Source organism: Diplotaxodon limnothrissa, linkage group LG14, assembly GCF_057381915.1.
Source record: "Diplotaxodon limnothrissa isolate DT_005_m linkage group LG14, D_limnothrissa_male_GT1.1, whole genome shotgun sequence".
Classification (NCBI taxonomy): domain Eukaryota; kingdom Metazoa; phylum Chordata; class Actinopteri; order Cichliformes; family Cichlidae; genus Diplotaxodon; species Diplotaxodon limnothrissa.
This window is the reverse complement of record NC_140609.1, coordinates 18,626,137-18,650,947: the sequence shown is the minus strand read 5'-3', so window position 1 is coordinate 18,650,947 and position 24,811 is coordinate 18,626,137. Positions and strand designations below refer to the sequence as shown.

The following is a 24,811-nucleotide window of genomic DNA, read 5'->3' as shown; positions in this document are numbered from 1 at the left end:
CTGTAAACAGTACTTCTGTTACATCCTGTGAATTAAAGCTAACAGTGTGCACTTCAGCCACATCCTGATTGTTTGACAAAAATCCACTGTGGTTGGGTGGAGAGGCAAAAATTACAAAATGCATTGTAGCACTGCACAGTCTGATCAGACTGGGAGTCAAATCCTTTGCTACATGAGTCTTCCAGACAAAAGTTGTCTGTCTTTAATGTTCCGCATCCAAAGAAGCTGGTGAATAGCAGCTTAAGGACAAATGCCCTCGCTCATTCATCAAAACCAGACAACCACTTCGTGCCCGGTGGCCCCAGTGACAGATGAAGACCAAAACATCTTCTGGGGGGCAAGAGCTTTGGCTATTTTTTATATTTTTTTTAAATCCATATGTGCTTCCCCTGGCTGCTCCCTACGCTACGGGATTATAGAAAGCCTCTCTACATTTTGTCTTGGGCAATGAACTGCATGACAAATTGCTCTTTGCACTTTAAGCCGAGTTCAGTAGGGTCCCAAATTGGCATTTAAAAGTGTGCAGCGAGAATGAGACAGATGTGGCTGAAGCGGGCTGTGAAGACGCGTGGAGACGTAAATCACATTTTGTATTTGGAGGCGCGGGGAGGCAGCCATCAGGGAGAAGTGATTATATTTGAAGGCCGGTATCAACTGGAGTCTTCGCTGCATATTGTTAGAAGTCGGCTGAAATGGGAGGAGAGTGCGCTGGTCGGAAAGGAGAAAAGAAATTAACTCACATAGAAATATGGGATTCCACGTTTCTTTCAAAGCTCTGAAAAAGCCTTTGAAGAATGACTGCCTTTCTAAACAACCTAATTCACCTAGGCGCAGATAGATCTGAATTTTTACACTATCACTCAAAAGCATATATATTTATGCCCACAGAAAACAGCAAACTATATTGATTTGAGAGCTGAACCTAAAACGGTCTATTCTTACAGCTTCACAGAGCACATAAAGACACTCTGGCAAAAAGGAGAGTTTACAGCTTTCTTTAATGCTGCATAAATGTGGGACTGTCCAGAAATTAGATAGCAGCAGCAGTCGAGGTGATACACTCTTTGTAACAACAGCACTCCCTAAGTGCTCCACTCTGCAGAGGGCTGTCTAGCACATCGACATGGGTGGTGAGACCATAAAGACTGACTTCTATAATGTAAAGTTTAGACAGCTGCTGTCATTATTCGATGTGACTAACCAGTCTTTGCACAACAAACACAACAATAACAAGTTTGCAAATAGCAAAAATCTCCAACATGGTTAGCTTTAAATTAACATTAGCATCAGTAATTAGCTTTACATTTTAAATATCAATACAACTTGTATTGATGTTGGGGAAAAACCTTAAACATAATTCTACCTGAAGTTCAGAAGACGGTAATAGGCGGAGCTAAAAAAACAAAACAAAAAAAAAGACTTCAGATCTTATAGAAGTCTATAAAAAATGTATTTCTGCCCTGACCCTTTTTTAAACAAGACCAATGGATGATGTCACAGTAGGTATGTCCATCATCTGTCTACACTGTCTTACCAAGCACATTTATAAATAAAGTAGCTTGATTACCTGAGCCTATGAAGACATAGAATCAAGAGCTGACAGAGTTGAAATAGTAAAACCTAATAACAGGTCAATTTAAATTTTACATAATTTATCAACACTGTTAGTTAGCTAATTAGCTAACCAACCTGCACTTATGATACCCATTTGTAGGGAGACTTTGTCACTTGTTAGTCTGTTCTATAGGATCATGTTGCAGCCATGCAGTAGCATAGCTACACAAGCCAGGCTTGTGAAACAGTTACTTTAATACTAGTATTTTGCAGTTCTTTTCCCAGTTACCTGAAGGCTTACAGCGGGTGAATTGCTGAGACTCAGTCACACAATGAGTTAAGAGTAAAAAAAAAAAGAGGCTAAAACGCTTCAGAGCGGCTGGCTTATAGTCTAATTCCCAGTTACTCTGGCACTATGGGTGACCCATTCACATTACTTGGTCATTTTATTCAGTGTCAGTATTAAAGCTTCTGATTGATGCGGGTTTAAATTCAAATATGAGGGCTAAAACTGGCTACTTTCTCTGGTTTCTCAAAGCCTGTGCTGATCAGCGTCCATTTAAATGTCAAGACAGCGGAGATGTGCATGAGCTATCTCTCCCGCTCACTCCTTCACACACACAAGGACCAAGGCAATCATGGGCTTACACACACATGCACACACTTTGTATTAGCTTAATTATGAACTGACTTTGACTCTGACTTTCATTTTGCAGCTTAAACCGCCCATGCCCCCAAATGCAAAGGAATCCATAAAACCCTTAAACTTCCCCGGATAATTCTTATCATCAGTGGCTCTGTGAAGTGTCTCGGTGTACTTTAGAGGATTTTTTTTCGGCCTCTGCATTTGTTTTATGAAGGCTGAGTTGCAAACTGTGTTTGGTTTGATGTTTGCATATGTTATTGATTTTTTTTCTGAGTGCTCAGGGTGGTAAATAATCACAGTGGATATATTGCTGCGCACGCAAGTTTAGCTTTGTTTACAGAGACAGAGCTGTTTAATTGCACTTTGTGCTTAGTGCTCAAAACAGCTTGATATGGAAATTTATTGGATTTTCGAAATTTGTTCAGTATAATTGAATTTATTGCTTGGCTGTCTCTTGTTTAAAAGAGATTCTCAAGAAACTGCATTGCACTATGCAACGTATATATCTGCCTATTAGGTAAAACTTCTTAACTTTTAACTGATGTTAAAGCAGCAGTGATTATGACTCAGCCTGGAATCAGCCTAACGCTTTATAACATACAGCATTCATATTTTAAAGGGCTGTTTTGGACCACTTTTCACTTTGATTGAACTTAACTGAAAAATATAGCTAAAGAAATCTTTCTGATCCCACTGTTTCCTTTCTCTCAAAGAAAATTGTCATCTTGGTTTATTCGCCTTAACTTCCTGCAGACCTTCTCATTTTGACTGCTGTCGTCTTTGCAGTACCTCCTCGATGCTTTTGTTTTGTCTCTACATTTCACTCGCACTCGGTCTGAAGACATTTTACAGACACGGGTTTAAAAATCAAAACTAACAATGTCTCCCTTACGGCTGCAGCAAGCAAATTGTGAAGCAGAAGGATGCTTCGGAAAAACAAATACATCGTATTAGGAGATGGGCTTTCCTTACCTGCTCATATGGGTTTCTATTATGTGGAGCAGGCACAAAATTGTCAAAAAAAATACACCAGTTTTCCCCTCTGAGGTCAGATAATAGATTAAGCTTGAGACCTCCACGCCCCCAACTTCAATGTCAGTCACTCCCACTGAGCCCAGCTTTTCGGTAGTAAGGAATTCTAAGTCTCTTACACACATTGCTGCAGTTCATCCTACCAATCATTTCATGAAGCCCCTTTTTTTTCTTCCTCTTCTTCTTTTTTGCCTTAAGCAAGCGTTACACATGGTTGAGCATCTACAGGGAGCCGCGGTGAACCTGCCATCTCAGTATGACAGGTTGGTTTCCAAATAGAGATAATTCCCACAACCACTGAAGACATAACTGCATATATTTGCATGAATAAAGCAAACCTATAGATCTGTATGTACTATATGTGCACATATTGTGTGTAATATGCAGCAATCCTCTCACACACTGAAGGTAAGGCGCTTAGCAGAAAGGTAATTGGATTCTGTGAGATTATCAGAACGGGCATCTCTCCCACCATTAATCCGCACAGTGAAATATGCAGATGAGAGTTTTTTATCTTTGCTAACATCTACAGTTTGTAAACAGATTCTTTACCTCTGAATTACATCAAACAAGCTCTTAAGAAAAGTCAGTCAGCAATTACACCACAATTCCTCCAGTGTCTGCAGCGTGATCTGCCGTGTCAGCATATCCAACTCTTTGTTAGGACACTTGCAATTAGAAGAAGAACTTCTTAATGGTGAGAAATCCCATATTGCAAGCGAGATGGTCTCAGTGTCTTCGCGTCAACCAAGCTGACAGCGTGACAGCAATTAAGTGAAAAGAACAGAGAAACTAATACAGAGCCATTCTCCCATGTAGGGTCCTCAGGAACCTGGCAGAGGGAAGGTGTTTTCAGGACCAAATGATGGGCTGTTTGATAGGTTTGATCTGTCTGAGCTTGTCTCTAATAGCACACAGTCCAGCGCATGATGAGAGTGAATCAAATTAATTCACAGGAATCTGCAATTACAATAGGTTGTGGGTTTTTTTATTACTTGTTCAAAGATTATAGAGAGTTGGTTTGTTTTGAAATAACACAATGCGACTGACTGATGTTTGCCACAGATGTCTTTGAAAGACTTTCCATAAACAGAGCCTGAGGGGAGCATAAAATGTGCTGGACTCTGCATTTTAAAAAGTTTTGGGGGTGAAACAGGCACAGGAGCCTCTCGCAGTCCTGTCGAATCAGCTCTCGGATAAATGAACTACCGTGACTCCCAATCTATCACTATAGATTCAGCCACATCCTTTCTGCAGAGCATGATGTTTGCTCTGCTCCCCGGTCAATGGATTGAAAATGCATCCTTCGCCAAGTGGCCACATCGCCGTATCAAATCGAGATGAAATGTCACTGTAGCTCAGAGCAGTGTCAACTCACGACACCCTCTGCAGTCACCAGCGAAGTCTTCGCGTTGTTGTGACTGAACGGGAAGCATTGTGTTATAGGAATGCAGAGGTCAAAATTCCCTGATCAAATGTGAAGTGCTGCCTGAGAGAGAGGAGTGTAGCAGACAGCGCTCTGTCAGTCCTGCTGACGGCAGACGGGGTGGATCCCTCGTCATTCCTGTGTTCTGATCTGACCTGTCAGTAGAGATTCGTGCAGTGAAAATCTTCTCTAGCCAGAAGTGCCTCCTCCCCCTTCTGACTCAAAGCTTGACCCGAATTAATAAGATGGATGGTTATAAATTGTTCTAAAATGCTTGAACCTGCCCATTAATGAGTTTGTGATGCTGCTCAGCTCCCACTGTTTGTCAGATGATGCAGTGAAGGAACTTTTAACCACGTTTTTATTATGGGGGGCAGTCTCTCTGGTTAATATTATGTAGCAGTACCGATCCAGCCAGAGTGTTCATGTTCTCCTTAATGCATGCCCTCTTACTTAAGCTTCCAGTTCAATGTGTACCGAAGCTCTTCAATTTCCCCAAGCCCTTGCAATTATGCAGACAAAAGAGTATGAGCCATGTGATTGTGTTCTACTGCAGAAGGTATATTACCTTTTTAAGGTGTCAACGAGAGTTCCTGAGGGAGAATAGGAGAATTGCAGCTTGGGCAGGATTCAATAGTTAGAGCATGTAAGAGGGATTTTCCTGGTGTTTGCCTGACTGCACCAGTGGCCACATTTGACTTCAGACTGTGAGTGCAGTTGTGGAGTGAAATATGTAGGTAACCTGATACATCATCAGAGGTCAGCGCTGCTGCAGAAGAATTCACAGGCCGAAGCAGAATCACTCTGCCCTGCCTTTTCATCTGGGACCATTATTGGGAAGAAATTTTGACATGCAAATTAAAATGTGAGTGTGCTTTTGTTACACTCTGATTCTGAAATCCAGCAACGATGGAAACAAACAAAACTGCATGAAGGCATTCAGTAGCATCTTCACTGTCATTCTCACCAGTTAGAATAACAGATGTCACCTCCAGCAGATTACGTCAGCTCTTGCTATTTTACCTCTACTGTGTGGTAAGCCAACAATTAAATGATGAAAACTCTTGTCTGAGGGAATAAGCACTTTTCTGAGCCAGACTTTTCTGTAGCTCCTTCTCGTGTCAGGGAAAAACAGATTGCATTGTGTAATTTTATGATGATTCATTCTTTGGATCAAGTTGGTTAGCATGCAAATGTTTTCTCAAAAGTCAGATCACAGATATACAGATTAAAGCTGAACCAATCAGTCATTCATTTATGGGCTTCCATTTTCTACAGGGGATTTTGGCTTATTTTTGTCATCTCTTATTTTTCTCGAGCCAAATAAAAGCGCTACAAGTCACCAACACCACATGCACAGGTGAGAAGTCCAGTTCAGTGGCTCATATTAGCTGAGGTTAAGCCTAGCAAACTGCTAGTAGCTACAGCTTCCTGTGCTGCCAGCCAGCTGTCACTGTTTTAGGCCCATTCCACCCGCCGTCATCGCCCTCGCAAATTGCGTTGAACACAGAAAGTGACGTCACATCCACCGCCGCAAGCCACGCGTTCACTATGCGGTTTCTGTCGTGCACCTCTCAATCAGTCAAGTGACACAGCTGAAAGCAACAGTGTATGAGCTTGCTGGGTTTCACTGCCATGATATTATACAGAGGGAGATGATGCAACAGTTTGAAAAGATGAAACTTTCTTGAAAAAACAACTGCAATTTCTTTACTTCCCATTTTGATTTCTTCTGCTTCTCTTATGGATGTTTTGCCTGAGTACTGACACCTGTTATTCAAGACAATACTGCAGTGAGTACTGGTATAAATGGTGGCAACATCACTGTTCAGCAAAATAATTGTCCCATAAGTGCACATGTCCATCATGTATAACTCTAAGCCCTGATTATTAAGCTAAAGATCATCCCTGTATATTTGTCATATAGTAAACCTGTTCATTTCTGCTCAACAGTCTAGCATATTAACATGTAACTTTATTGGAATTGACCCACTTTCAGAGCCAAACTAAAGCAGCTTTAAAATTGCAGGTTTATTTGCACTTTTTTAGCCCCCACAAGTTGCTGCCCACATATTAACTCAACATAAAATATGTATGATTACAATTACTGAAATTCAAACTCAAATACACCGTCTGTTTTAATAAAGTCAAAGAGTAAACGGGTGTACCAAGTGTATGTACTTATGTGTTTTTAAACTGAAAGAAAAGAAACTCAAACTCTTATAACATCACTCATGCATCTCTTAAATTAAAAACACTTTCAAACTTTAAAACATCCTACTTTACATCACCAAAGAAATACCTCTCACACCTTTATTCCTCATTCAAAACCTTCTAGTCACCGCATTCACACTTAAACTGTGACCAGAGTTGAGGAATATAACTCAAAACACACTTTCCTAAGAGTATTTTAGACATGCTTGTCATAATCAGAAAGAGCAAGTCAAAAACAAAAAACAATTGAAACCCCTATTAATTCTCACAGCACACACAAGAAATTGAAAAATAAAACACACCAGCAACTATTGCTTGAGAGAAGGTACTGAAAGTAACATGTTAATCTTAAATATACACAGTGCACTCTATATTTATCTATCTACATTCAAACTCAGTCAATTACTATACATCCACTACGGCAACTCAAAACTTTATTTATAACCCTCTAATGAACATAAATGGCATTTGAAACACACACTCAACAATGTTTGCAGCAGTATTTGTAAAACCAACTGTGGTTTAAACAGTTCACTGCTTACTAATTTGCATTTTCACACTCACACACATACATCTAAAAATAGCAGCAGGCAGTCAGTGCATTACTGACTCGACACACAGAGATCTCTCACACCAAATTTTCTTATTCTATATTACAACGACGTCTTATATTTACAACCACTGTCAGATCTGTCAGCTTTGGCGCCTACACAATTTCGACAAATTTAAAATAACCGCCCAGCGGATAAACTCCCTGAGTTTTTTGCGACCAATCAACCAGTATCAGACTTTAACTGTTTCTGGCCTCATCTCTAAAATCCCTAACTCAATTTAAAAGCGTCAACCAACCCAAACTTTGCCTGAAGCTCTATTTTTGGCATTACACAGCCAAGGCTTACCCCGAAGTTTTAAGTTAAAGTTACACGCCCGAAGTCCAACTTCTTCTGACCAAAAAAGCGCAGACTACCATTCCAAACGGTAAGGAGACTCTAACTCCTAGCTATTTTGGAGGTTCCCAAGTTCTCCCCGGTTGCCAACCGTACTAACCCTATTCGCCGATAGGTCAGGGCCAAGCGTCCTTGGCCGGGAGGGAGCATTACCTCCGAGAACTGCGCTTCCTACCAGTCCAACTGGCGTTCTTGAGTAATTTATAATACTTTGAAACAACAGTAAAACACCCAACAAAGTGTATGACTGAGGCAGATCGACCCTGATGGACAATGGGGACTCTAACCCACAAATTGACCAACAAAGGTCTGACCTAATGACCAACCGGGACTTTAACCCACAAAATGACCAAATTTCCTACCAAACTACTTGAGACTCTAACTCAATTTCTTTGGGACTTCAACCCAGTATTTAAACTTTTCCTGGCAGACTCTAACTGCTCTCGCAGACTTTAACTGCTTTCATTTCTTCTTAGCAGAACTCTAACTGCTTCAACTCATGAGATTTTTCATCAAAATCAAAACAGACATTTACCGGCAACTTTTACTGAATAGACATTTAATTTTATCATCCAATTCAGCACACTTCGGATAAACTCAACAGGCCTGTGCCTACCTCTTTTTAAAGGCGCCTGTCCCCTCAGTTTGGTTGCCGGGTCACGCCTGCCTGTCTGACCACAACGGACCACCGAATACATCACCGTCTACACCTTCAATTCTCTCCCTCCTCAACCACCGGACGAAGCCCCCAAATGTTAAGGTTCAAAATTGAGGAAGGAGAGTACAAACAAGCAGGTCCAGAAGATCTTGGTCAAACGATGATTTTTAATGAATACACACGTGTGGGAAGACAACTCTGTACGCAGACAGCAAGTAGTCTTCGACTTAATCAAAGCATGAACAGATATTTTATAGCATCAGGGTTTGATTTACTGACGCCCCTTCATGCGTCACAGATACATTTTATACATAGATCAGATCAACAGCACAATGACTTTTAACCCAGAAGATCATCTTCTATTTTCATGGCTGGTACTTTCCGTTCTTGTCTTAAAGTGAATTGTTCCTCTTTCTTGCCGAGACAACAAGGACGGTTCCTCTTTTACCGAGACATGACTAATCTCTCCTCTAAATAAATCTAACTCATGTGTGTGTGTGTGTTGACCTCACATGCTCTTTGTGTCACCTCTTCACCTACTAACTGTCTGTGTCTCGTCCTCAAATGCTCTTTCTCAATTCACCTGTTGCACTTCTGACCTTTCACCAGACCAGAGGCTCACTGAGACTATATGTATGTCTTCTACTAAATAAATGTTTTAACCAAGAACCTCTACTTAAAACCTTAATATAAAATGACCTGATATATAAGTGTTTTGTAAGCATGTATTGCAATTCCTTCTATGTTCTAGTTTTCCCTCAGCATGTATCACCTGAACAGTCACGTCAGTGAAGCTTAAGACCTTTAAAGAACCTGAACATCAACTCAAATAAGCACAGATATGCATTGTGTACACAATAGTTATAACTGCATCTGAAATACAAAATTAACATCATCATAAACATCTTAAGGCCATCTTAAAGCTATCTGTTACATTGTTAAAGCCTCGTCTTAGCCTGCTGCTCAAAATAACTTCCTGCTTCTGCAAACTCTCTGCAAGCCTGTTTCCTGTCAGCCTGTGACTTTTAGCCTTTCTGAAAGACACACACTGTTCAACCCCTGAATGCAATATAAACTCCAGATTATATTATTAATGCAATGGTAATAATGATGATTATTTAACAATAGCAGTAAAATAATTTCCCTGCTCCACACATGTACATAACATACCTGTTATGTATCAAAAGATTTACTAAGGATATTTGGTTTCATTTTCAGTTTGTAAGATAAGTGTGCATAGGGTATTTGATTGGTTTTTATGACAAGCATCACTGTGATGCAACATCTTAACATTTGGCTCAAACCACTGAGATACCACCAAAGCTGTTAGCATGTTCCAGAGCTTTTGTGGATATGGGGCAAGTTATCTGAATATTAAATATACAAGCACAGTAACTTACTCTGAAGTGCGAGCATACATGCTACAATCAAGACTGTCTCCTTTTGCAGCGTATCATTAACTTAAAAACTGTAACAATGCTCTCTGAAGCGCTGAAGAGAGCAGAGGTGTTTTTTCCTTCACAGTAGTCACATGGAGTATGATACTGTGAAGGAACAAACTAAAGGAAAGAGAGTGATGAATATTTCAGACGTCAGGCTTTTTGGCTTTCTGAAGTGACTGCTACAGCTATGATAAGAGAGCTCATAAACATTCAGCACGGGAGAGTGACTAAACTTAAAGCCATGGAGCATGTCATCGCCTTCAAAGTTTTCCAATGACCATTTACAATCTCACCTTTTTGTCAGTGCAATGCACGCAAGCAAAGATGATAGGCAAGGCTGCGGGGACACGCAATACAGTTACACAAGAGGGAAACTGAATCACTCCTTGACTGTTTCTTGAACCCTCACAGAAGTTGGAAATGACCCAGAAGGTTGAGTGACAAATGTGCAGATGAAAGCCATCTAGAGAAAGATAGAGCCGGCTTCACTTTTGGGAGTGAATGTGCTATTTACTGTAACGATACTGCACATGTGAGCACATGGCATATAATTCCCTCCAAGGGTAAAAGTCTAAAGGGATGAAGTACACAGCAGATTTGAGACTGGGGTCAAACAAAACATATTTATTTATTTACTGTCACTGAAATAGCTCTCATCAGTATTTGAAACATTATATTAAGGTCAGTGCTGCTTTCGAACAGAGGCTTTTATCTATTTATACCACAGAGGCCAAGTGAGATTGTGGCTGTTACACCTGGCAGCACCTTAAGCCTGCTGGTTATTCCTGCACAGCTTCACGGCTCTGCCTCTGGCTGGACACTCTTCACAGGGATCAGTGTATTCCAGAAATGGTGTATGTGATAGTGTTGTGTGTGTTTGTGTGTGTGTGTGTGTGCGTGCGTGTGTGTGTGTGTGGCAGAGGGGAAGCAAGGTGTAATATTACCAGGGGATTGCCTATAAATCCTTAACCTTCTACTGCCCTCTGACTCTGAAGTCCTCTGTGGGTGGTGGTGGGTTTGGGGTCAGTGGGAACATAGTGTCAAGAGAACATTTAGGCAAGAAATTTAAAAAAAACTTTGGTGATTTTGTTTTCTTCCTGTTTAATAAATGTATGAGCTGATTCCAGAATATGAAGAGTCTGATTTAAGAAACGATTTTACATTTTCTAAAGGCAGGTTAAGTGTTTTGGGACCTCACTACCGAATTTATCTCATATCCTGGCAAAGGCCCTGACAAAGTTGTCATTGACTTCAGCACTGAAAGTTCAGTGTTGCCTGCTTTTGTTGCAGCCATATATCTGGGCAGATTTAACACCTCTGGCTCTAAGCCAGGAAATGGAGGAGTTATGAATGGATGCAGTTATAACATTAGTGGTCAGACGGCTGCAGTGAGGCCTGATACTTTCCAAGAAACAGCTGCTACAGGAATTATATGTCATTTCTTGGGTGTATACTTTATTACTATTTACAAAACTAGATAGACTGTATATAAAAGATGGACAAAAATTGATATGAAGCCTAAATGTCAGCAGTTTTCCCACCACAAACTGGCCAGATGTGGACAAAAGGACAGAGTTTTCACTAAAGTTGGAAAGCTTTGTTATACGGTACAGTTGCTCTATCTGTGTTCTGAGCTGACACTGGAACCTGATCCCTAGACATATAAAATACTTGAATTTTGAACATCAAAACCAGAGCACAGATGTCTTGGATGTGCCAGTGCAGTTAGCCAAACAGGAAGCAATGCTAATATGTCAGATAATTCATAAAAAAGGCTCAAACATGGCAAACATGATTGAGAGGTGCAAATCAGCTACTTGATTTAGCAAATACAAGTCACAGGAATTACCTGTGTCCGCACCAAGCTGCCAGTCTCAAAGCAGCCATAACAAGACCCTACATTTGAAGCCCCTGTTCACATATGGAGTGATCAGTTGCTTTCTTCACTCCTATTAATAGGCACTTAAAGTGCTCACCTTGAAGCTGAGAACACTTGTGGATTGAAATTCCATTGACAGCTCTGCTCGTCTCCTCGTGTTTATGCCCTTCAAGCCTTAACAAAGACAAGCTATGAAAAAGAAACAAACAAAACAAAACAAAACAAAAACACCAGATATAGCCATTTTAATTGGGTAGAGACCAAAGCACCATCTGTAACGACCTCTAATCATGTTGTGGTTGTGAAATTAGCCTCAAGTGGTTAGTCAAGGAATTGCATGGCTGTGTTTCATTATACTCTGTATTTTTACTTTTTTAAAATACTTTTTATGTTTTAGCTGCGGAGCATCTGTTGCATAGTCTATTGGAATCAAGCCTTTCAAATGCATGTATTTTGAAGGATAAATTTGAATATAGTAATAATAATTTTGATAAAAGAGGAATATATTAAATAGTTTTTATAAAGGAGGAAGATTGAGAGAATTCCTTCTTGTGGATGTGCATATTAGCTTTTGAACAAGAGATTCCTTTAAAGCTCAGTCACTGTTCTTTTGGTGTTCCAGTAGGTGTACTGGCCAGCAGGTTCCACACAGAGTCACCAGTCTTCTCTTAACACAGCACGAAGCACAAAGTCTGACCGCGATAAGGGTAAGACAACAGCGCGAGGCAAATAAATAGTTCTTTTGATTTAACCTGTGCCAAGCTTTTCTAACGCGCCATCAGTCCCAGCTGCCTTGTGTTGCCATGGCAACTGATGGCCAGGCTGAGCTCAGCACAGTACAGTTTTGGTCTTGAGAAAACCATAAACAGGAGAACAAACAAAGACTGCTCTCCAAAGCTGTGATGAGAAGAAAAAATAAAAACACACACACACACAGGGTTATGTTGATACCAGCCTGTGTACTGTCACAAGCATGCAAATTATCTCACTTGAGTGAAGCCTCTGCTACATCCATCATTCACAACTCGTGCTATTTCATTGTGTCAGTGCACACAGCGTGCAATTAAACTGTATACCTCGCAGAATGCACGGAGGGTGTCGGGAGATTATTGCTGTAAAATCGGCAAATAAATCACCTCCAAGATAATTACATCACATCTTTGCTATTGGGCCTGTGGCATTTCCCTTTTCTTTTTTTCTTTAATGTGTGTATAATGAAAGGCTTACATTAAATTCAGCGTGCATCTACCCGGTTGATAATCGGCTAAATGGGTAATTATGATTTAACTGGATGATTGCGAGTTCTGAGGGCTCGGGGGCGACCTGCACACTTGACGATTGTTCTTGTAAAAGGACATCCTGTGCTCTGCGGCTCGGCCTTCATTGAGCTGTCAGGAGCTGTGGGGGACGCAGCTCTGTCAACATGCCTTCCCACCTCTGCCATCCATAGGATCGATCACGCCGCCGCCACCTCCTAGAGAAACCCAACCACCGCAGCTCCTCCAATTACTGCTGATGGGCCACATCTTTCTATCAGACTGGGTGTCAGAGCCATACGGCGCCTTTCAGAGACAGGGACAGAAAGAGGAGGGAAAGGATAGAATAGCGAGCTTGAAGTGGAAAGAAGAGGAAGGGAGAGGAAGAAGGGACGTGGTGACAGGCGTGCACAGCTGGTGAAACCGTCCATGTTAGACTTTGCCAAGACGGATGTTAAACTTAGACCCGCGTGTGCATTATTAATATTGACTACGTACACGAGAATAAAGAAGCATTTACTCACTAACTGACACGTCTGAATTAATCATAGAGGCACGATCAATTCTCTTTCATGATAAACCTGGCAGCTTCCTCTTAAATGACAGACGTCGTCAAGAATTTTTTTTTTAAGAGCCAACAGCTCAGTCATTATCTCAGGTATGACCTGACATGCCATCAAAAATTCATTAGAGGACCTAATGTTGTTTTTATTTAGCTTTTTTGTTTTTTCATCATTATTGATGTCTTTAGAATCCAGTATTTCTATCAAAAAATGTGTACTAGTGATGAACAAGGGTGATTGTTGGATTAGTTGGTAGAGTTTCTGCAGTGGAGTCCAGCAAAGGCCCCACCCTCTGTTGACGCAGAGATATAAAACAGTTTCCATAGTGAATCTTGCTGAAAATAAGCATCCACTTCTGTTTTCCCATAGCGTACTGATTGCCTTTTTAGCCTTGGGCAAGTAAATCTATGTGGATACAATATATTGTTGGGGGTCTATATACTTTAAGTGTGCATGTATGTGTGTGTGCTACATGATATGGTACTCACATGGCTCCCGGTGGGTCTTTCAGGTTTAGACTGAACTGGGAAGAATAGAACCTGCAGGGCTGTTAAAGCTTCTCTTTCGGACTCCGGGCTTAGAAAATGGTGCAGCAGTGAGTGTACATACAGAAACACGAATCTCAAACACAATCAAGGGAGGAATATCTGCAGGTGCACTTTTGTTTTTACGTTAATTGCTTCTTTGTCTGCAAGTCAGGCTTTGTTCGTGTAAGACAACTTCTGGGTTATGAATTATCGCTCCTTAATGATCGTGCGTGCAAAAAATAGCATGTGTGAAAGCAAGTGCACCCCCACCTGTGTTCTGATGGGCTACATTAGTATGTTTGAAGTCAATCAATACCAACGCTAGCCTGTCTCTGATTCCTCTCCTTGCTCCCAGAATCCAATCTTACATTTTCAGGTTTTTGGCTCTTCATCCATCACTGTCAGATGCACAGATTGACGTGGTCACAGTGGTCATTTCGTATTAGAGCCACCGCGGCCCTCTGCGCAGTGGTGAGATTGTCTGAAAAGTGTGTCTCCCTCAATGTGTGTGTGTGTGTGTGAGACAGAGAGAGAGGGTGTGTTTTTAAGTGTTTGCTGTCTGGTCATGGAGCAGAACATGATAGAACAGTGGTTGAATGGTGTTAGAGCCAGCTGCTGGAGTATGGAGTTGGTGCTTGAATGAGTTTTCAAGTACTTTGGACATTTTAATACCACATCAAATGCATCACTCTGTTGTTTTAAGACTTAGTTGTAGTTAGATGCTTTACTTAAGAATGGCAGTAGCCCTTTATCACTGTTTCCCTTTTTATTTTTTAACTGTTCGAAGAGTCGATGCAGGACTGCTTCTAGCTGTGATGAGCACAAAGACATTATGCTGCCATGTAGATGCTGAGTTGTGTTTCAAGAAGCCATTGTCTTGGTCAGTGGAGGCGTGGTAAACAGTGCTGCCAGCCAATCACAGATGTAGCTCAACAATTCCGCATGTGGAAATGTAGAGATGTTGGTGGGTAAATAATAAAATGCAACAATCTCCGGCAAACATCTAAAGCACTCTAACGTCAGCATCAATGCCATTATTTGTGATGTACCACAGCTCCTATCAGCGGTGTACTGTTGTAACCATAGCTACCTATTTTGGTTTAGTGCTGGGTTTTATCTTGAACCCCTGATGACCTACAGCACAGCTTGAGATTCTTCCTTTGGTCACCCAACTGCATAACCTGAACATTATTGCTGTTTGTGCCTACTGGGTAACAAGGTCCCTTTGAATACTTAAAAATATTTTTCCTTTAGTTTTCCAGTTTCACTGGCCCTGACAGCTGTCTGTTCACATCACATTATTATTTTTTTGGTGTGTGTGTTTTTTAATTTCCCATGCTATTTTAATCATATATCTCTAAAACATTTTTTTAGAAGTCCGATATTGCTGTGGCTCTGGGAATAACCGTGATACTTCACAACCAACTCAATGAAAATAAAGTAGCATTGGTAGCACAATGATATATTGTTCCCTGTTGTGCAAGAGGTGCAGGTTTGCAGTCTTTCATCTCTGTCATGTCAAAGCACAATATAACATTGTGTGATGGAGACAGAGGGCGCGTGTTTGTGAGTGATGTTGTAGGTACCAGGAGAATACATATGAATTTACCATAGGGTTCTTTTTGCTTTGCCGATAGATGGATAGTTAGAATGTGGAAAAAATAAAAATAGTATATTCTACAATAAATAAACAACAAAGTCAGAGTAAAAGGTCCTCATACTGTGAGATAAAAAAATATACACGTACAACAGTGATATAAAAAAAACAGAATGAATTTGCATTAATAAATAATATAAACACTATAAATCTAAGAAAACGTGACAAGGAGGTATTATACAGAAATACTGAAGTAGTGTAATGTGCAGGTCGTCCTCAATGTGGGGGATGTCGTGTTGTTCAATTATACGCGGGTCCACTGTACGATTCATAACCACACTTTATTTTCTTGTTCTTGCTCTGCCCCCACATAACATAACATTCTATACAGAAACACACCGGTCTCGCCCTCTAGCTGCCATCAGCCTAACTACACTGACCGGCTGCATTAACATCTACTGTACAATGCAATTACACCACATCTCCCCTTTCTAGAATCAATGGGTAGACTACCATTGACTCACCAGACCTTAGAGGGTTATTCTGCCTCTGTGGCTGGAAGGTCTGGTCCTGCGCTTACCTGTAAGGAATACTATATAATGAAAATCTTAACTCTAATTAACCCGTTAAGTAACACAAATTCTTACATGCTAACTTGTCACACCCCCTGCATTTCCCAACTTCTGAACATGCATATTTGAAAATGACAACCTTTTAGCTTTTACACTTTTACCCATATTGTGCAAACAATACTACGAAAGAGGGGTATTCTTGTATAAAACAGTCCTTTCCATCTTATCCGTTATAAGTCCAATCTGGTTGGTCTCACAACCACTCTTCCGGATCTGGTTCTGGGTGTAGATGGAAGCTCTGGAGAAACTGTCTCTGGCATGTCCGTGGAGCACTGCTCCCCGGCTTCTGCAGATTCTGGCTCCCCATTATTGCTCTCAGTTTGGTCTGGAGAGTGTTTCATGGGAACAAGATGCCGACGATTCCGCCTAATTGTCCCACGAGGTCCCTCCACGAGATATGATCGTGGTGTGGAGTGGCTGCCAATAACGGTGCCGCTGGCTCTCTGGTCTGTTATCCACACTTCTTGGCCTGGAGTGAGCCTGTCGAGGCTGCGTGCGCGATGACGAAGGTTATATGACTGTGCCTCTTTAGTCCTCCTCTCCTTTTCCCTCCGGGTGACAACCACACTATCAGGAAGTGCGGGGTCTAGCAGAGATGGCAGTATTGGCACTGTGGTGCGAAGCCGTCTCCCCATCAAGAGTTGGGCTGGACTATAGCCATTCTGCAGTGGGGTGGCTCTGTAAGCGAGCAGAGCCAAGTGTGGATCAACAGCTTTCCGCAATAGATTCTTGACAGTCTTAACTGCTCGTTCGGCTTCGCCATTGCTTTGGGGATATTTCGGGCTGCTTGTAATGTGACAGAAGCCATACACTTTTGCAAATGTCTCAAAAGCTGCCCCTGAAAACTGTGGCCCATTATCTGTTACCAGCTGCTCGGGGATCCCATGTCGTGCAAAAATCCCTTTGAGATGATGGATCGCGTCCTCTGACCTTGAAGGTGTGAGAGGGGCAATCTCAACAAATCTTGAGGCATAATCCACGACAAGAAGGTAGGTTTTCCCTCTCAGCATAAACAGATCGGCTCCTAGCTTTTGCCACGGCCGCCCCGGATACTGTGATGGCATCAGCGGTTCTGTGTGGTTTTCTCTCACTTGGCAACATGTCCGACAGTTAAGGACAAGCTCATTTATCTGCTGGCTTAGCCCTGGCCACCAAACCGACTGTCGTGCTCGCTGTCTGCACTTAACCACTCCCTGGTGACCTTCGTGCAGTCTGGTGAGCACATCAATTCTCATAGTTGCAGGTATAACCAACCTGTCCCCTTTGATTAGCAGACCATCATGTACGGTGAGGAACGCCCGTTCTGCCCAGTACAGTCTTAGCGCTGGTTCGCTGTTGAAATGTGTGGGCCATCCTTCCTCACACAGCTGCATCACGCGAGCACATACGCTGTCCCTCTCCAGCTCTTCTCTCAGCTGCTCCAAGAAATTGTTGCTAGCTGGCAGATTGTCCATCAACATGTCCACGTAAATATTTGTGCTCTCCAACAACTCCTTGTCTTGAAGTGTTTCTTTTGCTTTCACTGGAGATCGTGAGAGCGTGTCAGCTGTCCACAGGTGTTTGCCTGGTACATGCGAAATCGAGTAGGAATATCGCATGAGGCGCATCCTAAAGCGTTGAATTCTGGGAGGGAGCGCATCCAGAGTTTGTGCCCCCAGCAGACTTAGCAGCGGCTTATGGTCTGTCTCCATTTGAAAGTGTTTGCCAATAAGAAAGTTGCGGAACCGCTCACAAGCCCAGGTCAGACCTAAAGCCTCCTTTTCAACCTGAGCGTATCTCTGTTCTGTTGCAGTGAGGGAGCGTGACGCGTAGGCAACGGGTCTCCACTCCTCGTCCCATCTTTGAAGCAGCACACCCCCTAAGCCATACGATGATGCGTCCGCTGACACCTTGCAGTCACGGCTTGGGTCATACATGGCCAACACTGGCGGTGATGTGAGCGCATCTTTCAGGTTCTGAAATGCTCTAGCCTGGTCAATGTCCCATCTCCAGCAGTTTTTCTTAGACAGTAAGTCTCATAAAGGTTTTTCCTTCTCTGCGAGCTGTGGGATAAACTTTCCAAGCTGGTTAACCATTCCCAGAAAGCTCCTTAACTCACTCACACTTTGTGGCTCCTTCATCTCCCTCACAGCCTGGGTCTTGCTTGGGTCAGGGCTGATACCGCTGGCTGAGAGAACATGCCCTAAAAACGTCACCTGCTGTTTCGCGATGTCGCACTTGTTAATGTTCAGGGTGATGCCAGCTTTTTGGATCCTGCCCAGCACAGCGTGTAGGCGAGAGTCATGCTCTTCCTGCGTTCTGCCCCAGACCAGCACGTCGTCCATGTGGCAAACCACCCCTTCCATACCATCTGTGACCTCTGTGACCATCCTGTTCTGGAAATGCTCCGGTGCTGAAGCAATCCCGAAGGGCAGTCTCTTGAAGTAATAACGCCCAAACGGTGTGATGAAAGTGGTGTATTTGGCTGAGTTTTCCGTCAGAGGTATCTGCCAAAACCCCATGTTAGCGTCCAGCTTGCTGAATATGCTGGCACCAGCCAATCTGCCCAATGTTTCCTCCACCGATGGCAGTATGTACTTCTCTCGACACACCGACTCATTGAGGTGTGTAAGGTCGACACATATGCGTACATCTTCTGTCTTCTTCGGTACCACCACCATGCCTGAGCACCAATCAGTTGGCTCCTCAATCCTGCTGATCACCCCTAGTTCTTCCATACGGGCCAGCTCCTGCTTAACTTTGTCCATCAGAGGCAACGGGATTCTCCGTGGCGTCTTCCAGGAAAAAGGTTGAGCTCCAGGTTTCAGTTTGATGTCGTACGGCTGACGTACTTCACCGAGACCACTGCACAGCTTTGGGTAGCACTTTTTAAGCGTCTCTATAGTTATGCTCTCCAGACGAGCCACAAGCTCCAGCTTGCTAATAGCAGGTCTCCCCAGCAAAGCAGTGTGCAGGTGTCTGATGACAAAGACATCCTCAAGTATTTCTTTGTCTCCCTTCCTCAGTGCAAGCTCACTGACACCAACGACATCCAAACGACTCCTCCCGGGACCCAGCAGAGCCTTGGTTGATTTGTGGAGACTGGGGGGGTGGTTGTGTCTGTAGAGCTCCTTAAACACCTTAAGGGGTAGGACTGTCACATCGGCTCCTGTATCAATTTTAAATGACACGTTTTTGTTGTTTATGCTTAAGTCGACAGTCCACGGCTCACCCTCACACTTAACACTGCCCAGGAACAAACCATGTTCATCCTCTTCAACCTCATGCACTGTTTTTGGTGCCCTGCATACACGCCTGTAATGTCCTTTCTTTCCACATGCATGGCATTTCACTTCATTCGCTGGACAATCCTGCTTTGAATGGGATGGAGCGCCACCACATTTCTGACAGGTTGGCCCTTTTCTGCCATCTTCTCGGAATCCACGTGTTTTAGCTTGACGACTATCAGTCTGGAGCAGTTTGGTTCTAACAGGCTTACGACTGATTTTATGCACTCTATCTACTGACTTAGCATCGCTAGCCTCACCTCTAGAGTCACCTCGCAAGGAGGATTGTTGTCGCTTTACCTCTTCACTTTGCCTCGCCATGTTGATAGCCCTCTGCAAAGTCAAATCTGGGTCAAGCTGCATGCGTTCTGACAGCCGTTTGTCCGTGAGACCGACAACGAGCCTATCACGTATCAGCTCATCATGTAGCACTCCATAGTTGCAATGTTCTGCTAGCGCATACAGTGCTGTCACAAAAGCATCCACTGTCTCATTGTCTCCCTGTCGGCGCATATTGAATTTGGCGCGCTCATAGATCACATTTTTCTTCACAATGAAAAAAGCCTGGAAACCATCACGTACCCCCTCGTACGTTGTCCTTTGCTCCGCTGTTAAACTCAGACCGCGAAGCACATCGTCCGCCTCATCTCCCATGCAGTAAATCAACGTGTTGACTTGGTTTTCCTCCGAGCTGACGTTCAAATTACTGGCGAGACGGAATCTCTCGAACCTCCGTATCCATTTGGACCACTCCTGCGGTTTTGAAAAGTCGAAGGATTCCGGTGGCTGGATGCTGAATGTCGCGCTCGGCCCCGCCGGTGCTCTCTGTGCAGTCTCATCCGCCATATTCTCCCCTCGTTATCCCGTGAGCTCCGCCAGACACAGGTTCGTTCAGTCGAGGTTATATGGATCAGTACAGGACTTCTGACACCATGTCGTGTTGTTCAATTATACGCGGGTCCACTGTACGATTCATAACCACACTTTATTTTCTTGTTCTTGCTCTGCCCCCACATAACATAACATTCTATACAGAAACACACCGGTCTCGCCCTCTAGCTGCCATCAGCCTAACTACACTGACCGGCTGCATTAACATCTACTGTACAATGCAATTACACCACAGGGGATATTCATCTCTGACGTCTTTCAGCCTGTCTTTGTACTAGCTGATTCTTCCACCTCAATTACAGTAGCTTCATATTCATTTCCAATGGCTTCATTTTTAGTTGTTCCCATTTTATGCTGCCGAGCGTGCTTCACATTCTTGTGCTCGGGATGAGTCCAACAGAAGGGGCATTTCCCGTGTTTTTGAGATAATTGCTTGCTCCCCTTATAAACAGCCCCTGTTGAATTTAAATTAAGCCAGTAACAAGCCTGCAGCATAGCATGCCCTCTGGATTGCACCCTGTCAATAGGCTGTTAACGTGTCCGACCCTTGTCTTATTTTGCCTCGTGTGGCATCAGCTGTTCCCCTTGTACATCCGCAGCGGCTGCCCACAGGCGAGTACAACCAACACAGTGGCAGATGAGGACGCCAGAGGAAGTCTCATCAATAATGGAGAGCGGTAGAGGAGGAGGAGGGGAGGAGGCATGTAGAGGAATTGTGGTAGAGTGAGTGAGAAGTGCAGCTGGTGTGTTTCTTTCATTTCTTCCAAATGGACATTTTGAAATGATGCTCCCCAGAGGCCACGCATAAGAGGAATGCAGCTATTAATAGCTGATGGGTTGAACAAGTTGTTAAAGTGCTTTTTTGTGATTCATTTTTTTCCCCAGGGAGCAAAACAAATAAAATAATAATTTTTCTTGGAGGCCATGCAGGTGCCTGACTTACAGCTTGACCAAAACACAGACTAGCAGATTGCACTCCATGAGACACACCCCATGAGTCAAAAAACTATTTCTTGTCTGTCAAGCAGCATGCAGCTTAAGCTGGGAACAGACACACACACACAATGATTATCTTTCCTGACAGCTGTCCAGATGCAAACAGAAAATCTGTCACACGGCCACCGAGAATGACCGCGTGGCTCTCGTAGTGTGGCAGCTCCTCCGCCCAGCAACCATCCTGCTCGTTCCTTCCCTCAATGCCCCTCATTGTATTAGCAAGAGGAGGACCATTCTTACTCACATCTCTCGTGCTCTTGTTTCCCCAGGGGCCAGCCCAGAGGAAGTGAAACTGTTGCAGGAGTTCGGATGTCACCCCCGTGTCACGGCTTCCACTCAGCTTGACCAGCTACACCCACACACAAACATATCTCTGCTCCCCGAAGGACGCCAATTAACGGCAGGCCTGAGACAAAGAGCAAGGAAGAAGGGAATACGCTCTAGGAGGCGCCTGTACCTGCAGTGGAAGGGGACAGCACTGCTTGTGAGTATCGCATTGTTCTCGTGGTGCTCGGGTGAACACATTTTCGCACAACTGATCATGTGATGCTACCTATTTCATATCTTTTTCATAGCAAAACAAAAAGAAATTGAGTTCATAAACATAATGAACAATATGAGATATGTAAGATATTGACTTTCTTGTTAGGTGCAATGCAAATGTAGCTAGAAGTGTTTTTCCAATATCACAATAGATTTTATCTGTGTGTATCTCTTAGAAACAGCTGGGCTGAACCTGGCAATCTTGCTTTGTTCTCTTTTTTCCTGTTACTTACACAGCAGCTTTATTTATCTATTTTTCTACAGGAGAGCTAAATTTAACACTCAAAGGATGTGGTTAAATCTTTCTTACTCTCAGCCTCACTCTATCACGGCTGTCTTTCTTCTTTATGTCTTGTTTCCTGTCCAATAGAAGTTACATTTCCCAGAAAATCCAGCAGAGGAATTAGGTAGACGACAGGGGCAAAATGATCTGGCAGATCCACTTACCTCCTCTGTCTATGATCCCCCTGGCCTCTGATATTATTAGAGGTTGATATATATGTAGAGAACAGCAGCGGGAGAAGGCTGGGTAGGGGAGTAAGATGGGGAAGGCAAGGTGCAAGAGCTCAAAGACCCAGGGCTGCTGATGACAAAGCCGAGGCAATAATCTGAAGGTGTAAAAGCTGGAAATGATTAGACAGTGAGGGGAGAACAACAACTGGAAAAGATTTCAATGTTAAATCACTCGCAGACTCAGATTTCTCCTCCTTACAGCTCTCAAAGAAAATATAGATATAAATATAGATATGATGGCTCTAAGCTTTTTACTGTTATAAAACATGAGCAAAATAAAACATGTTAGCACTAGGATATCACGGATGTGCATGTAATGCAAACGCAGGTCAACCAAGTCCATTTCACACTTTGCCTCTCTAAAGCGTGAAATGGACACAAAGTTGTAGTACCAGCAGGGGGAGACAATATGTTTGAAGCCAAGAAGTCGGTAGTGAACAAGGAAGGCATGAAGTACATTCCAGTCCCTCTATGGCACAGGTGTCGAACTCCAGGCCTCGAGGGCCGGTGTCCTGCAGGTTTTAGATGTGTCCTTGATCCAACCAGCTGATTTAAATGGCTAAATGACCTCCTCAACATGTCTTGAAGTTCTCCAGAGGCCTGCTAATGAACTAATCATTTGATTCAGGTGTGTTGGCCCAGGGTGAGATCTAAAACCTGCAGGACACCGGGCCTTGAGGCCTGGAGTTCAACACCCCTGCTCTATGGCTATGGCTAGGTGGCTAATATTTACATGTAAATGTGTTCAAAATGTCTCTTTAAACACTTTTTGTGATTATTTTCATGTTAGCTTGAAATAAAATATCGCAAGTTACTACATCGCCGTACTACTGCATATATGCAACCCACTGCTACCGCTTTGCAGTATACAGTATAGGTCTTAGATAACTTATGGACCATTAACTAAGATCAAAACACCAACTAATTAAACTTGCCTGATATTTAGATAAAGGGTTTAATTCATAAAGAGAAATCCAGTAGAAACAAAAATTCGTTGAAAAAAGTGGTTTAATAGAAATTCATGCTTTTGTGAAAAGGTAGACTATAAATACAGCTCTTAGATGTCCTTTTACTACAAGCAGCTATTTTCTTAGTGTGCTACTAGGTTTTTGTTTGGACAGTCAAGGTTAACAGGCCTACCATTACTTTTGATTTGGCAAAGACACAAGTTTGACATATGTTTTGTTAATTTTTTGCAAGAAGCACATCGAGAGCACAAACCATCAAGGCTGTTCACGCTCTAGGTGTTATTTACTTTCACTGATGTACTGTAGTATTTGTTTTTTCTGTACGGTCATTTGGCTTCCTTTATCCTTTTTTTAATGTACTTTAAGGTGTACCTTGGATGATGTAAGCCAAATTTTAATGGATTGTTAACATGACCCTACTCTACACCCCTACAAAGTTTTATCAGTATTCATTCAAAGCTATGGTGATTACAGTCACACAAAACATAACCTCCTTCGGGAAGGTGACAACAACAGATTAGTGCTGGATGGTCTGCCACAAACTTCTGCAAAGACATTCTTAGTTTAGATCACTGCTGACTTTTGTGAACTCTTCACTTTTCATAATCGGAAATTCCTCAACAATTATTGACTGGATTCTCATGACGTTCCCCTCAGAAACCTTTATAAATAAATTTGTGAAACTTATTTGAGTCATAAGCTGCACGATACCTTGACTTGACCCTGCAGCTCACCATGATTAGGCATCTCCTGTTTGCATTTGTGGATGCTCCAAGGCCTGTCTGGGAACTTTTTTCTGAATTAGAAAGAGAGGACAAGATCTTGCTGCTCCTTTTTTGTGACTAAAGGGGAAAAAGTTGTGCTCACCTTATCTGGAAGAGATTAGGCTAGTGAAAAAAATCATAAACGTGGCCTAATACGCTCCGTAAATGTGTGTAGTCCCCTCTGTTTTCATCTGCACCAATTTGCAGTGAATCGCCCTGCATATCACAACTGGGTCTACTAAGTGGTAATACCACATGAGTGAAAACCTCTCAGGATTTCTCCAACACGATTTAACACATAAAAAGACTGCATTATATTATAAAATCATTGCATTTATTCAGCAACAGGGTTGTGTAACCACACTGATTTCAGCATTTAGCCACAGAATCCACACAGGATCTCCTCTGCACACTGTCCACAACCATTAATTAGCGGATATCTGTGCGAGTACATGGAGATCATGGATGCAGATAAATGCCAAATGTGCCTGCTCTTG

The 24,811-nt window shown here is 42.7% G+C and overlaps 1 protein-coding gene across 1 annotated transcript in view; it reads left to right on the top strand.

The window, feature by feature from the left end:
* Positions 1-24,811, top strand: part of LOC146618703 (galactosylgalactosylxylosylprotein 3-beta-glucuronosyltransferase 1-like) — a 101,179-nt gene that overhangs the window by 18,316 nt on the left and 58,052 nt on the right. The window contains exon 2 of the mRNA XM_085370395.1: positions 21,796-22,010. The gene's annotated coding sequence lies outside the window, so the exon portion shown is untranslated. The remainder of the gene's footprint in view (positions 1-21,795; positions 22,011-24,811) is intronic.